At 46.3% G+C, this 14,382-nt stretch overlaps 1 long non-coding RNA gene across 2 annotated transcripts in view; it reads left to right on the top strand.

The window, feature by feature from the left end:
• The window catches only part of LOC102159171 (uncharacterized), a 134,991-nt gene that overhangs the window by 18,493 nt on the left and 102,116 nt on the right, over nt 1-14,382 (top strand). The gene's annotated exons all lie outside the window — the stretch shown is intronic.

The following is a 14,382-nucleotide window of genomic DNA, read 5'->3' on the forward strand; positions in this document are numbered from 1 at the left end:
TCGTGCCTTTGTTTCATGGTGTTCCCTCCTTTGGGAAGACACTTCTACTTTGCTTACCCAGTTAATTCTCCCTCAGCCCTGGCCTGGCTCTGGGTTCAAGGGCAAATATCTAAATTGAACACTCCGCATGGCCCCCAGGAGTCTCATAGTCTTCAAGGCAGATACAGAGCTGGTTTTGACAAATTACCCAGTGTTACATCAGCAGACGCCTTGGCTGTCATCGAGGTTTCCTCTCCCTCTCTTCCTCCTCCTCCAGGCTTGTTTCAGTTTTTTTTTTTTTTTTTTTTTAGGGCTGTACCCGCAGCATATGGAGGTTATCAGGCTAGGGGTTTAATCGGGGCTACAGCTGCTGGCCTACACCACACCAACAGCAACGCCAGATCCGAGCCACGTCTGCGACCTACACCACAGCTCGTGGCAACGCTGGATCCTTAACCCACTGAGCATGGCTAGGGATTGAACCCGCAACCTCATGGTTCCTAGTGGGATTCGTTTCCGCTGTGCCATTACGGGAACTCCCAGGCTTCTTTCAACTCTTCTCTTGCTGCCTGAAGTTTCAAACACCACAAGCCTAAGAGTAGTGACTACAAATCAAGACTCTTCCCTCCCAGCGGGATTCTGCATGGAGGTCACCCCAAGCTGCCCTTGCCCTGGGATTTCTCAGCCACACCAGTGATCTGCATCGGCTTATTGAAAGTCAATCACAAGTCAAAATGACAGACTCACACAGGAGAACACTGTTGTTTGGGCCCCGCGGCTCTCGGATCAATACTTTTAATTGTGGGCTCCAGAGTAAGATAAAATAGAAAGAAAGCAAGGCAAGAAGGAAGGAAGGAGGAGATGGGGAAAAGGAGGAAAGGAAGAAGGAAACAAGAATTGACTGAGTTTCTGCTGTGTACCAGACTTGGCACAAAAAGCTGGTGATCCAGAGGTTCATTCAGCCCCCATCTATCAAGCACCTACTCTCTTCCAAATACACCAGAACCTGAGGACACAGAGGCGAATAAGCACTTACTCAAGCTTTGCAAAGCCTACAACTTAGGGGGGCAGACAAGCACCTAATACTACACAGTGGAATGATTTTTACATACAAAGAGCTAAGGGAGCACGCAAGAGGAGGGAACAGCTTTGGCTGGGGAGACAGGTGGTCTGGGGAGATGTCATGATGGGCCACTAGGAGTTTCTGAACTGAGAGGGTAGGAGGAAGGTCCCAAAGGAACAAGGGCTTGGAACGTGTGCATACACCTGCTGTGTATTTGGGGCTAACTGAATACTTTGGCTCCAAGTGGCTCCTGCCTGCCAGCGCCCGATAGACTAGCTCTCTGCATATTGACTTTTCCTTATTTGCCTTTAATAATTAAGCACTAAGGAAGTGGCTTTGATTGTCAGCCTCACTCTCGGGGTTAATTAGATATTTCCAAATAACCTGCCAAATGCTTACTTTTGTCCCAGGCTCGGCTCCCTCATTCTATCCCTTTCCCCAAACACTGATTTCTCCAGAGAGCTCTTGTTGGAGAATTGACTGGAGCTAATTATTCCAGATAATTAAGATCGCTAAGCAAAGCAATTTAATTCTTTCTATTGAAGAAAAAAAATTTTTTTTGAGAACTGTTAATGCCTGCATAGCACACCATCAATAAAACTCCTTTTAAAAGGTTAAGTTGGCCGAGTGCAGTATTGAATTGAAAATGACTGGGGTCAAATGAAATCCAGTAAAGATATTTAGCAGAGTAATGAAGTTTATTTGGGAACAAATGGCTTTTTCTTATCAGAGTTTGTTTTTACTTGAGGCGGTGTTGAAATGGGGAAAAACCATTAAGTCCGCCAAGCCAACTGGGCTAAAAGAAGTTTGTTTTCTGGGACCTCCCACTTACCTTCTGGGCGTGCCCGGTACCACCCTCTGCCCTCCCCTCCCTCCTGAGAGTGAGACTCTGAGACTCTCCCCTCCCTTCCAAGGTTCCACTTCTCTCCAGTGTCCTCTGTGCCACAAAGTGATGACACAGAGGTCAGAACTCATGTGACATCCTGGGGGTGGGGGTAGAATATACAGAATTGCAAAAACAACCTGAATTTGTTGCCAACATTTAAACATTTGGGAGTTCCCGTCGTGGCGCAGTGGTTGACGAATCCGACTAGGAACCATGAGGTTGCGGGTTCGGTCCCTGCCCTTGCTCAGTGGGTTAAGGATCCGGCGTTGCCGTGAGCTGTGGTGTAGGTGGCAGACGCGGCTCGGATCCTGCGTTGCTGTGGCTCTGGCGTAGGCCGGTGGCTACAGCTCCGATTCAACCCCTAGCCTGGGAACCTCCATATGCCGCGGGAGCGGCCCAAGAAATAGCAACAACAACAACAACAACAACAAAAAAGACAAAAAAAAAAAAAAAAAAACAAACATTTGGAGACTTCACTTAAATCCAAGTTTCCAGCTCTTTGCAGCCTGGCATTCCTTGAGTAGCAATGGATGGAACAGACCAGCCACTGTCCCCTCTAGACCAGGCACGTGGGCCAGCAGCCCACCCAGCCGTCTTCACTTACAATCTTACCTGCTTGGTAAGCGTTGAGGTTTAAAGACCTGGGTGGAGACTACTGTTTCCACTTCTTCTCTTCCCCATTGTACCCAAACTAGCATTTTTGCTTTTTTTGGGCAGATTTTAATTTTGAGATATGTAAACAATCTGATCAAACAGATCCATTTCCTGAGAGTAAATGACTGTTTGCTTGATCCCCCCCAGGGGTATTGCATTTTCAGCTTGTGTCCCTTGGATCTCTGTTGAATTTGGGGGTCCTGTGCCCAAGGAAAAAACTGAAGAATATTGGGTTGTAGGAGGAATGTTATTGGATAGCCAGTTTTCTCAGGTGGTCTTCAACCAGTTCATGGTTACAGCATCCCTTAGTGGCCAGGGAAGGGGCTTGGTACGCAGACCACTCTGGATTCCCATTTGGATCATCGCTCGTTCTCTCTGATGACCGTGGTTTCTGAGCCTCTCTTTCCATAGCTGGAAATATAGTTTATTACTAGGACTCTTGAAAGGTTCTCCTGAACTGGCAGATGTAAAGGGCTTGACACACCTTAACTGCCTGAAAAATGCTATTCTTTCCATGGCCAGTTTTACTTTCATTTGGGTCTGGGGAATAGATATCTGAAAGTTTCCAAATGACTACCGAATCATTATCTCATTTTTTAATTACAAAGAGTTATATTCAAAGTAAATATCAGGGAGTTGCCATTGTGGCTCAGTAGTTAACGAATCCGACTAGGAACCATGAGGTTTCGGGTTTGATCCCTGGCCTTGCTCAGTGGGTTAAGGCTCTGGTGTAGGCCAGGGACTACAGCTCCGATTGGACCCCTAGCCTGGATACCTCCATATGCGGTGGTGGCGACTCAAGAAAAGGCAAAAAAAAAAAAAAAAAAAAAAAAAAAAAAAAAAAAGACCAAAGGAAAAAAAGTTATCTAAAATAAATAAATAAATATGAGAAAACACATTTACTATTTAGAAAGCATTTGCTTCAATTAGTTGGTTTGGCGATGTCCACACAGAGCCATCATTCTTGCTAGGAACTGTACAAACCATAACACACTCATTTATTCTTTGGTCAGTGCATCCATTTATTCAGTAAACCTTTGTTGAGACTAATTAGTCAGCTTTGGCTGGGTTCTCGTGTTAAGGAACAAACCCCGAACCTCAGTGGCTTTTACAGTCGAACACTTGGCTCTTCTTCTTGTTACGTACTAGTTGCATGTCAGCTGTGGTCCTGGTCCAAGGTATGTGCCAGCTTCTCAGATCTTGGGTGAAGGAGCAACCTGTACCTGGGACATGCAGTTGTTATGGCAGAGTGGGGAGGGGAATTGGTGATGTCATCTAGTGTTTCTTGAAGCTTCTTTTTGAAATTGTCCACCATCAGCACCACTCACACCTCATTGGCCAAAACAAGTCACATGGTCATGTGTGCCATCAATAGGCAGGGAACTACTTTTCCCTTAGGAAAGTACTGCAAGACAAGCAGTGGGGAGGGATGCTTAAATTACAGGACAAGGGAAGCAGGTATTTGGGGACTGTTCCCTAAGTGCTAGGCATAAAGGAACAGATGAGATAGGAACCGTTCCATCAATGAAGGCACAGCTGAGAGAGGAAGATGGACCTGACATGATTGCAGGGAAACATAATTAATGGCTGTAACAGCTTACAACGAACACAGTTTCTAAGTAATTTGCACGTATTAAATGATTTAATCTCACACAGCTCTATGAAGTAGGGACTGTTACTGTCTCTTCCCCATGTTATAAGCGGGGAACGGAGGCACCCAGCAGTCAAGAAACTCACCCAAGATCACAGAAGCAAAACACAGCCCAGAATACACTCAGATCTGGCTGATGAGACTCGGGTGTCTTGTTTGCAGGACCACGGCACTGGATTGTCGCTTTGGGGGTGACGGAGAGTGTCACAGAGGCTCTGGCAGCACAGGCTCGAGGAGAGGCAGTGGTGACAGTCGATGGTCCTTGAGGACTAAGGAGGATTTAGCCAGGAGAGAAAAAGGCACACTTGACGGAGAGAGGAAAGAAGAGACCGAGGTTCAGAGTGGAGCCGCGTCCTGAGTGTGGCACCAGGGGCCTTTGGGTGCTGCCTAAGCAGGAGGTGTGTGGCAGCAAACCTGCAGAGGGCCCAGATTTATACTTAAGGCTCTGGGGAGCCACTTAGGGTGGATTTGGGAGCATAGGGGTTGAAGCAGGGAGACTGGTGTGGGGTGGTGGCAATTGGCCCCTCTATCCTCTTCCCCCAAAGGGATTTGCTATTAGGAAATTCATTTGCTATTTGCAGGATCATTTTTCCCTAGCTGTCTGGGGCCGGGGTGCTGAGTGGAGGGTAGGGTTCGGTGGGCCCTGGGTGGATAAAATAGACCACCAGTCCACCCAGGCTGCCATATTTCCACTGCATCACACTGTGTGTTCCACACGTCTGCACAAACACTGAGCATTTTTTGTTTTCCCTGAGAAGCAGAATGCCAGCAGCTTTATTTTTCTCCAGGGTATAGTGCTGAATGTTATTTATTGTTCTGACTCTGAATTCAGCGGTGTCTTTTTTTTTCTTTTTTCTTTTTTCCTGTTTCCTTCTGACGGATGATTTGCTCTGGAACAATTAACAGACTGAAGGCTGTGTTCCATCTCCTCATGGGCTCCCGCCAGGCACCCCTGAGAGCACAGGAGGGAAAGGCTTTCTTCTTGATCCTATTACTCCTGCCCAGCACCAGGCAGGATTAATTAACCCACCAGGTTTTGCTTCATTACCAGGAAGAAAGAAGAGCCAGCGACAGTGGATTCAAACACGGAGAAGGCAAAGAATTCGGTGCTCGCGGGCCCGAGAGCCCTTCTAGGACAGCCGGCCTGGCAAGAGGGTGACCCGGTGCCAGTACAAACCCTCAAGCGCCCTTGTGTGTCATCCTCAGAATTCGTACTTGGAGTCCACAAAACCCGACACAGACTCTGAGCTGAGCCCCACGGGGGCCAGTGACAAACTGTCTGCTTCTTCCGAGGCTCTGTGTCTCGGCGGAACTGGGAGTGTGATCGTACCTACCCTCCAGGGTTGTCGTGAGAATTAATTAAATGTGGTACCGTGTGTGAAAGTTCCCGTCGTGGCTCAGCCGTTAACGAATCTGACTCGCATCCATGAGGTTATGGGTTTGATCCCTGGCCTCACTCAGTGGGTTAAGGATCTGGCGTTGCCGTGAGCTGTGGTGTAGGTCACAGATGAGGCTTGGATCTGGCATTGTTGTGGCTGTGGTGTAGGCCGGCAGCTACAGCTCTGATTGGACCCCCAGCCTGGGAACCTCCATATGCCGCAGGTGCAGGCCTAAAAGGCAAAAAAAAAAAAAAAAAAAAAATGTGCTTTGTAATTTGAGCACTTACTTGGGCAGAGGCCCTCCTTGGAGCCCGGGGTTGGGTAAAAAAAAGTATGTGGGAACATTGTCCTTGCTGTTCAGCAAAGTCCAACAGACTAGACCTGTCCATGCAGTTGTTTAATGACAAAGCTGGGGGCTCAAAGGAGTTTCATTTCACATGCCAGCCGTGGCTGGCTGGCTATAGCCGTCGGAGTAGTTGCCAAAAGGGATTCTGAAGCTCTTTCTCAGCTCAGTTTGAAAGGATATTGAGGGAGGGTAGAAACGGATGTGGCCACAACTTAGGTATGCGGTGAGACCCTACTAGGTATTTACAGTGCCTGATATTAGGAGTTCCCCTTGTGGCTCAGCAGGTTAAGAACCAGATATGGTATCTGTGAGGATGCAGATTCGATCCCTGGCCTCAATCAGTGGCTTCAGCATAGGTCTCAGATATGGCTTGGATCTGGTGGTTCAGTGGCTGTGGTGCAGGCCAGCAGCTGCAGCTCCAGTTTCATCCTTAGCCCGGGAACTCCCATGTCCCGCAGGTGCAGTCAGAAAAAGAAAAAATATATATATAATCCCTGATATTAGGCAGAAAATGGAATGATAAAAATACCTGTTCTAGTAAGTTAGCAAAAGTTGGCATCAACGTGGGCTTGTGCGGTGAGCAGGTAATATAGAGGAGGAAAGAGTCACGCTTTGCCCTGAATTACGTGTGGGAGAGAGGATGCCTGTTCTGGGCTGGGGTGGTGGTATTGGGATGGATGCTGTATATTATCTGGACAAGGCCGATCAACTCTTAAAGGGGAGGAGTTTGTACAAGGGGTCTGGCAGGATGTGAGCGTGCAGAACCGTCCGTGTACCAAGAAATCCTGAGAGTCTGTAGTAGCTCAGACTCGGGCCATGTGGCAGAGACAGGCGAGGAGTGGAGTTGGTTTGGGAGGATGACCTCAGAGGGGGAGCAGGATGCGGGGCATCTGATCGGAAGGAAGGAGCAGCTGGCATAGTGTGAAGAAGGCTGAACGCAGTCAGGAGACTGGGTTCTGTGTCTAGAGCGCTTACCGCGACCACTGGTCTGTCCTGTGCCCAGCGTATGCGGGGCATCTTGAGCTTGTCCAGCATCCTCCGCTCCACTCGGCTATGCTCTTAACGGGCAAAGGCAGACAGGACCACGTACATCGGGCGGTTAATGTTGTAATCGTTTGGTGGACTTAAGGCCTCATGGATCGTCCACTCAATACACGGGTAAAGTGATGAGGTCAGTTTTGCACAGGCTGACTTTAAGGGAGCCTTGATGGTTTAGGTGGAGTACTTATAAAATTAGAAGAAAGAGTGGCAGTTGAGCTAAAAAAAAATCCTGGATATATTTTTTTAAAAAAAGAACGTGTAGGAAATTACTGAGGAAGAATTCAAGAGAGAGATGGAGGGGGAAGAGGAAGAGGGAAGATAAGAGAAGAGAAAGAACGGGGATGAAGGGGGGCGGTCCTGTCATCCCTCAGCAGTAACGAAACCTAGTACTGCTCGGATGCGCGTTCCCTCCCTGGCCTTGCTTCATGGGTTAAGGATCCGGCCTTGCTATGAGCTGTGGTAGAGGTCACAGACGCAGCTCGGATCCAGCATTGCTGCAGCTGTGGTGTAGGCTGGCAGCTGCAGCTCTGATTTCACCCCAGCCTGGGAACTTCCATGTGCCTCAGATGCAGCCCTAGAAACCAGGGGAGAAAAACAAAAAGGCGGAGGTGGATGTAGCAGGTAAGCCCGGGGCAAAAATTGCGCTGTAGATGAAATCTATGCTTGGAGCCTGATCCTGCATCTGGGAAAGTGATGATAACCGCTGGAGGCTGCAGTCCTCGGGAGGGTGTGTCAGAAGACATCAGAGCCTTGTGCTAAAGTGGAGCCGGGGAAGTCAGGAGGAACTGCTAGAGGCCGCGGTCACACGCCCAGGACTGGGAATGGGGCCCTGAGGCAGGTAACCAGCACTGCACACAAGTCTGTGAGCGAAGTGGGCAAGCTGGGATGTCCATACGGAAGATGAAGTCCAAGTTTACCTCTTTCACTAAGAGTCTTACCCTTGGTCCCATCCACCTGCTGATCTGGAACAGATCCAAGACTGTAATGAGGTAAAAGCACCATTAGGTGGCGATGTACGAAAGGTTTTTTTTTTTTTTTCTCTCGGGGAAGAAGCGCACTGTGGGTTTGTCTTTAACCTCTGGCTGGAGACCAAGGGACGCATCCACGTCCCTTGCATTCATGCAACAGCTTTAGCATCCACGAGTGCCAGCTGTTGGTGAGGGCTGGGCGTGCTCGGGTGTGCATGTTCGCTCGTGCACGCATGTGCATGCTTGCCTGTCGGTATGTATTTTTACTTCAGTGTCAGTGACCAGCAAATGAGGCAGCAGGGACACACTGGCAGCGGCTGCCCACTTGGGGCCACACTCTGTGAAAATGGATTGCCTCTGTCTTCACAGCCTGATCCTTGCTGGAGGAAAAGACTTAAATTAGATTTCAGGGAGCCCTCCATGGCAGCTCTCTTCAGAACAGGCTCACATTTCCGTAGAAGATGCGGAGTCTCCCAGTTTGCTGAGGCCTCCTCATCTCTTTGCCCTAGACAGGCGGGACCCCTTCCCACTGCCACTTCTCCTTTGTCCCGGTGCTGCAGCTCTGGGGTTCATGAAGCCTCCTCCTGGTCCCGCTTCTCTCTCCAGGGCCCCATCATGCTTGTCATCATTTTGGAGCCTAAACACAGGATTTGTACCAGCTTCCTCTACGCCACGGAGCACCGAGTGCCAAAGCCATCCTCTGTTCATCTGGGATGCACTAGGGCTCACTCTTCCTGGGGGCGGGTGGAAGAGGGCCTCTACTTCTCTTTTTTTTTCTTTTAATGTCGCACCTGCGACCCAGTGTGTAAAACTCAGACGTCACCCTGCAGTCGCTTTTGCCCAATTAGAGATGCACCAGCCACCGGCCCACACGAACGCACAAACGCTGCTGGGTGACTTTTGTGTGTGCAACATGCCTCATGACCGGGCCCAGGTCAGGCACAACCGCCTCCTGGTGGGCTGAAATGCCATCCTCTTTTTTTCCCTGCACGAAAAAATGTAAAAGCATACAAATGGGAGTGATCTTGCAAGAATTCTATTGAGCCTGCTCCATTTTACACATTTACAAAATATGAAGCTATTTAGCCTAATAGTAAAAATGGTACACAAAGAAATAGGATAGGAGGCAGACCTCACCCAGTGAATTCTGGTGCTTCAGGAGGTAGGAGCAATTGCAGCCAACTGAGGACAGGAGGGTAGGTGCCAGGAAAGGGCTTCCCTCTGTGATACGCTTTGATGGATAAATGAACCTTTTTTTAGGGCCTTCGGCATAGGGAAGTTCTTAACGGGCTGAGCCGCAGTAGGCGCTCCACGGGGTGGTTGTGTTTTTTGAAGAACCTCTGTACTCTTTTCATGGTGGCCTCACCAGTTTACAGTCCCAGCAACAATGCACAAGGGTTTCCTTTGCTCCACATCCTCACCAATCACGTCACTTGCTCTCTATATTCTTTTTGATAATATCTCTTCTAAAAAGTGGGAGGTGATACCTCGTTATAGTTTTGATTTGCATTTCCCTGACGATTAGTGATATTGAGCGCTTTCCATGTAGTTGTTGGCCATCTGTTATGTCTTCTTTAGAAAAGATCTATTTAGTTCCTGTGCCTGTCTTGAATCAGATTTTTTAAAAGCAATATGTGTTCTTTATTAACTCTTTATCAGATATACGATTTCCAAATATTTTCTCTCATTTGGTGGGTTTCCTTTTCATTTTTTGATGGTTTCCTTTGCTGTGCGGGAGTGTTTCAATTTGCCGTGGTCCTACTTGTTTATTTTTGCTTTTGGTGTCATCCAAAAAAAATTATCGCCAAGACCAAAGTCAAGAAGCTTTCCTCCTATAATTTTTTCCCCAGGAGTTTCACGGTTTTGGGTCTTATACTCAAGTCTGTAATCCATTTTGAGTTGATTTTTGTGCATGGTATATGATAAAGTTCCAGTTTTACTCTTTTGCCTGTGGCTGTCTAGTTTTCCCAACATCATTTATTGAAAAAACTATGCTTCCCCTTTGTATAGTCTTTGCTCACCTGTCATATATTAAATAACCATATATATAGATGTCTGTATATTTTTGGGCTGTCAATGCGGTTCAATTGATCTATGTGTATGTTTTTATGCCAATACTATACTGTTTTTATTATTATAACTCGATAACATGATTTAAAATTAATAATTGTGATGCCTTCAGCTTTGTTCTTTTTTCTCAAGATTACTTTGGCCATTTGAGGTCTCTTGTAGTTCTATACAAATTTTAGGATTTTTTTCTTTTTTTGTATTGTGAATTTCGATAGGGTGGCACTGAATCTATAGATGGCTTTGGGTAGTATGAATATTGTAAATATATCAATTCTTCCAGTCTGTGAGTTTGGAATATCTCCATTTTATTTGTGTCTTTTTCAGTTTCTTTCCTCACTGTCTTACAATTTTTGGTGTACAGCTCATTACCCTCCTTGGTGAAATTTTCGTTCTTTTTGATGCAATTGTAAACAGAACTGTTTACTTCAAAGATTACTTAAAAGTCTTTATTGAGATATACTTCAAATACTATAAAATTCACCTATTTAAGGTGTACAATGCAGTGAAATTTAGTATATTCACAGAGGTTAGCAACCATCACTGCAAGTTAGAACATTTTGCCATCACAAAATGGAAAAACAGTGCTAATGAACAGTCGCTCCTATTTCCTAGACTCCCCAGCCCTGGACAACCACTGATCTACATTTTATGTCTGTAGATTTCTCTATTCTGGACATTGTATATTAATGGAATTATACAGTACATGGTCTTTTGCTTCTGGCTTCTCTCACTTAGCATAATTTCAAGGTTCATCCACGTTGCAGCATGAGTCAGTATTCCATTTCTTTTTCTTGGCTAAATAATATTCCATTGTATGGTTGTACCCCATTTTGTTTACCCACTTATTAGTTGATGGACATTTGAGGTGTTTTCACTTGTGGCTACTATGAATAATGGTGTAAGGAACTTTCATGTATGAGTTTTTAATATGGACATATGTTTGCATTCTCTTTGGTGTATGACCTAGGAAGGGAAATACCAGCTCATATTTTACCTCTGTGTTCAACTTTTTGAGAAACTGCCAAACTTTTTTCCAAAGTGGCTGCCGCTTATTACATTCCCACCAGCAACAGATGAAGATTCCAGTTTCTCCATATCCTTGTTGTTGTGCATCTTTTGAATCATAGACATCCTGCTAGATGTGAAGTGATATCTCATTGTGATTTTTATTTGCATTTCCCTAATTACTGATGATATTGAGCATCTTTTCATGTGCTTTTTGGCCATTTATACAGCTTGCTTTTTTGGGGGGGGGATGGCTATTCAAACTCTTTTGCCCATTAATTGGGTTCTTTGCTTTCTTATTATTGAATGGATGAATGAGTTTTTGAGAGGCAGAGTGCAGGAGCAAAAGCTTTGATGTGGTGAAAGGTGAATGCAAATGGAGAGCGGGAAATGAAACAGATTGGCTGGAGGGTAACGGTTATGTAGGAGATGTGAATCTGAATTTATCGGAGATGACTGCCAAAACATCTCTATTTATCTACCTAGTGGGGATAACAATGAGACAAAATGCAATAAAGAACCAGTGTTTACAGATAGGAGAAGCTTGTAAATAGAAGCTGGTGTCATTGCTCTTATTGGCTGCCTAAAATGGGTTGGTCACTGCCTTAGGAATATTATGTGTGATCTGATTAATTCTCCTAACCACTCTATGAGTTTTTCCATTTTTCACATGGGGTAGCTAAATGTCAGGGAAGTTAAGTCACTCGCCCTAGGTTATCCAACTGATAAATGGCAAAAATCAGCTCCAAACCCAGGCCTGCCAGCCTCTGAAGTACCATGGGAGCAGCGGCACGCTCCTTGGGAAGTAAGGCGACAGAGGAATGTTGGGGGCGCTTGTTGGACAGGCCCTTGACTGTTCAGAGAGAGAGTTCATGCTTAATTTGGAGGCATGGGAGAGCTGCCATCTAGGAGCAAGGGAGACAAGAAAGATGAAGCTGGACAGTTTGGAGTGAGGGCCAGAAGCTGGGAGACAGGTGAGGAGGCTATTAAAATAGTCCAGGTGAAGGATAAAGAGGGCAGAACTGACGGGGTCACAAGGTGCCCAGGAAGGAAGATAGAGAAGCAGCGCTGTGCTGGAGCCAGCTTAGACCAGCTCATGAGCGCCAGTTATTAAATTTGCAGCCAAGCGTTACATACTGCCTTTATTACAAATTAGATTACATAAAACTCGAAATTTGAAAACTTATATTAAAAACAAAAGTAATAACATAGGATTCAGCAGTCCCACTCCTGGGCATCTATCTGGAGAAAACTCTAATTTGAAAAGATACATGCTCCCCAGTGTTCAGAGCAGCACTACTCACAATAGCCAAGACTTGGAAGCAACCTAAATGCCTACCAAGAGATGAGTGGATAAAGAGGATGTGGTACATATATCCAATGGAATATTACTCAGCCGTAGTGAAATAATGCCATTGCCGCAACATGGATGGGGCTAGAGATTATCATTCTAACTGAAGCAAGTCAGAGAAAGACAAATATTCTATGATATCACTTATATGTGGCATCTAAAGTGATGACACAAATGATCTTATTTACAAAACAAAACCAGACTCGCAGACATAGACAGCAAATTTATGGCTACCAAAGAGGACGAAGCGGGGCGATAAATGAGGATTTGAGGATTGGCACATACAAACTAGTATGTAGGAAATATGTAAACAACAAGGTCCTACAGCACAGCCCAGGGAGATGTAGTTGATATCTTGTAATAAACTATAATGGAAAAGAATCTGAAGAATTGTATATTCAAAATGTACATATATAAAATATATAATATATAAAATATACACAACATATAATATATATAATTGAATCACTTTGCTGTACACCTGAAACTAACACGACCTTGTAAACCAACTATACTTCAATAAAAGGAAATGCCAAGGCAACATATACTCAAAAGTCACAACTTCCTGTTGCTTTTGGCTGCTTTTTGCTGATCTCTATGCTCCTGAGGTTACTCCGTCTCTTTTTTCTCTGTGGGGGACATGCCATATGATGTATACGTACCACTCCCCTTCTTGTCCGTAGGTTCAAAGACATGCGGGTGCCTTGGAACTGGTCGTGGTGGGGTAGTTAGTGCAGGGAAATAAGTAAATTCCATAAAGCAGGGGTTTTTCGTGGAGGGCACTTGTTAAATAAACATTTACCAGGCACCGAGGGGGAGAGACGCTGTGCGGGGAGAACATGTAGCCCTGGGCAGTTGCTCGGCTGGAGCACAGAGGGAGAGGCAGAGGAAGGATGGGAGGGTTTCTGGTCCCTGACACTCGCCTGGAAGTCCTGCGCGCGAGGGACGTAGGACGGGAGCAGTGGGAAAGGGAGGCTTCCTCAAGGGGGCAGGTCTGTTCAGGGCTCCAGGGAGAAGAAGGGGTCGATTCAGGGCTGGCAGGGCACATAGGACACACATATCTAGTCTATGGGGTCTTCGTTTGGTCTTTGTTTGGTCGCCTGCCTTCTTTTTTTTTTTTTTTTTTTTTTTTGGCCACTCCCGAGGCATGTGGAATTCCCAGAGTCAGGGATCCAGCCCTCTCTAGGGCAGTGACCTAAGGGGCTGCAGTGACAATGCTGGATCCTTAACCCGCTGTGCCATAAGGGAAATCCATGGCCACCTGGCTCCTTGACCCACCGGATGAAGAGTGGGACTTGCCAGGGCAGAGGCTTTTATCTGTGACTCTGTGCTCCCTTCAGGGCATCTGCTGGGTGCTAAGGAGAGAGGATGTGAACTGAATTCCCCTTTCTGTCTGAGATTAAAGTGGGTCCCACCAGTCTCCATCTTTCCTGGATAGTTTAAAAAAAACCAAAAAAACCAATGGTCAAGTTCTCTGGGAGTCCCAATATCTACTCATAATTAACCATCTGACCTTGGACACGTTCCTCAGCCACGCCCAGCCTCAGTTTCCTTCTCTGTTAAGTTCGAATGTTGGACTGAGCTTTTCTAGCTGGAATTCTAGGAGCTTTTGCCCTTCACGCCACGCCTTCTTGCTGTCTGCTCAACTGCGGGGCAGGCCTGACTGAGTTCTGGGGGCTCTGCTCCCAAGAGAGTAATTTATGAAGCACTCATTCATCTGGACGTCGTCCATCCGGTGGGAAGGAGGGACGGTGATGCCGTCAGCCAGAGCACAGGCGACACAGAAAGGCTTTGTCAAACCAAATGGAACGGAGGGATGGCAGGCTTCCCAGTGTCAGGGATATATTGACTCAGGCAAATGTATGATCTGTCGCATGAATATCTCAGAGGCTGTTGTAAATAGAGACACTGCGGTATGGAAAGTGTTTTTTACACGATGAAGGATGGCTTTTTTGTGCCGCATCATTGCAGTGTGAAGTCATGTGTGGA

This window comes from Sus scrofa, chromosome 9 (genome assembly GCF_054392235.1).
Source record: "Sus scrofa isolate SSC_HxYL_T2T_F1_AM1 chromosome 9, Sscrofa_HxYL_maternal_Yorkshire_Landrace_v2.0, whole genome shotgun sequence".
Taxonomy (NCBI): Eukaryota; Metazoa; Chordata; class Mammalia; order Artiodactyla; family Suidae; genus Sus; species Sus scrofa.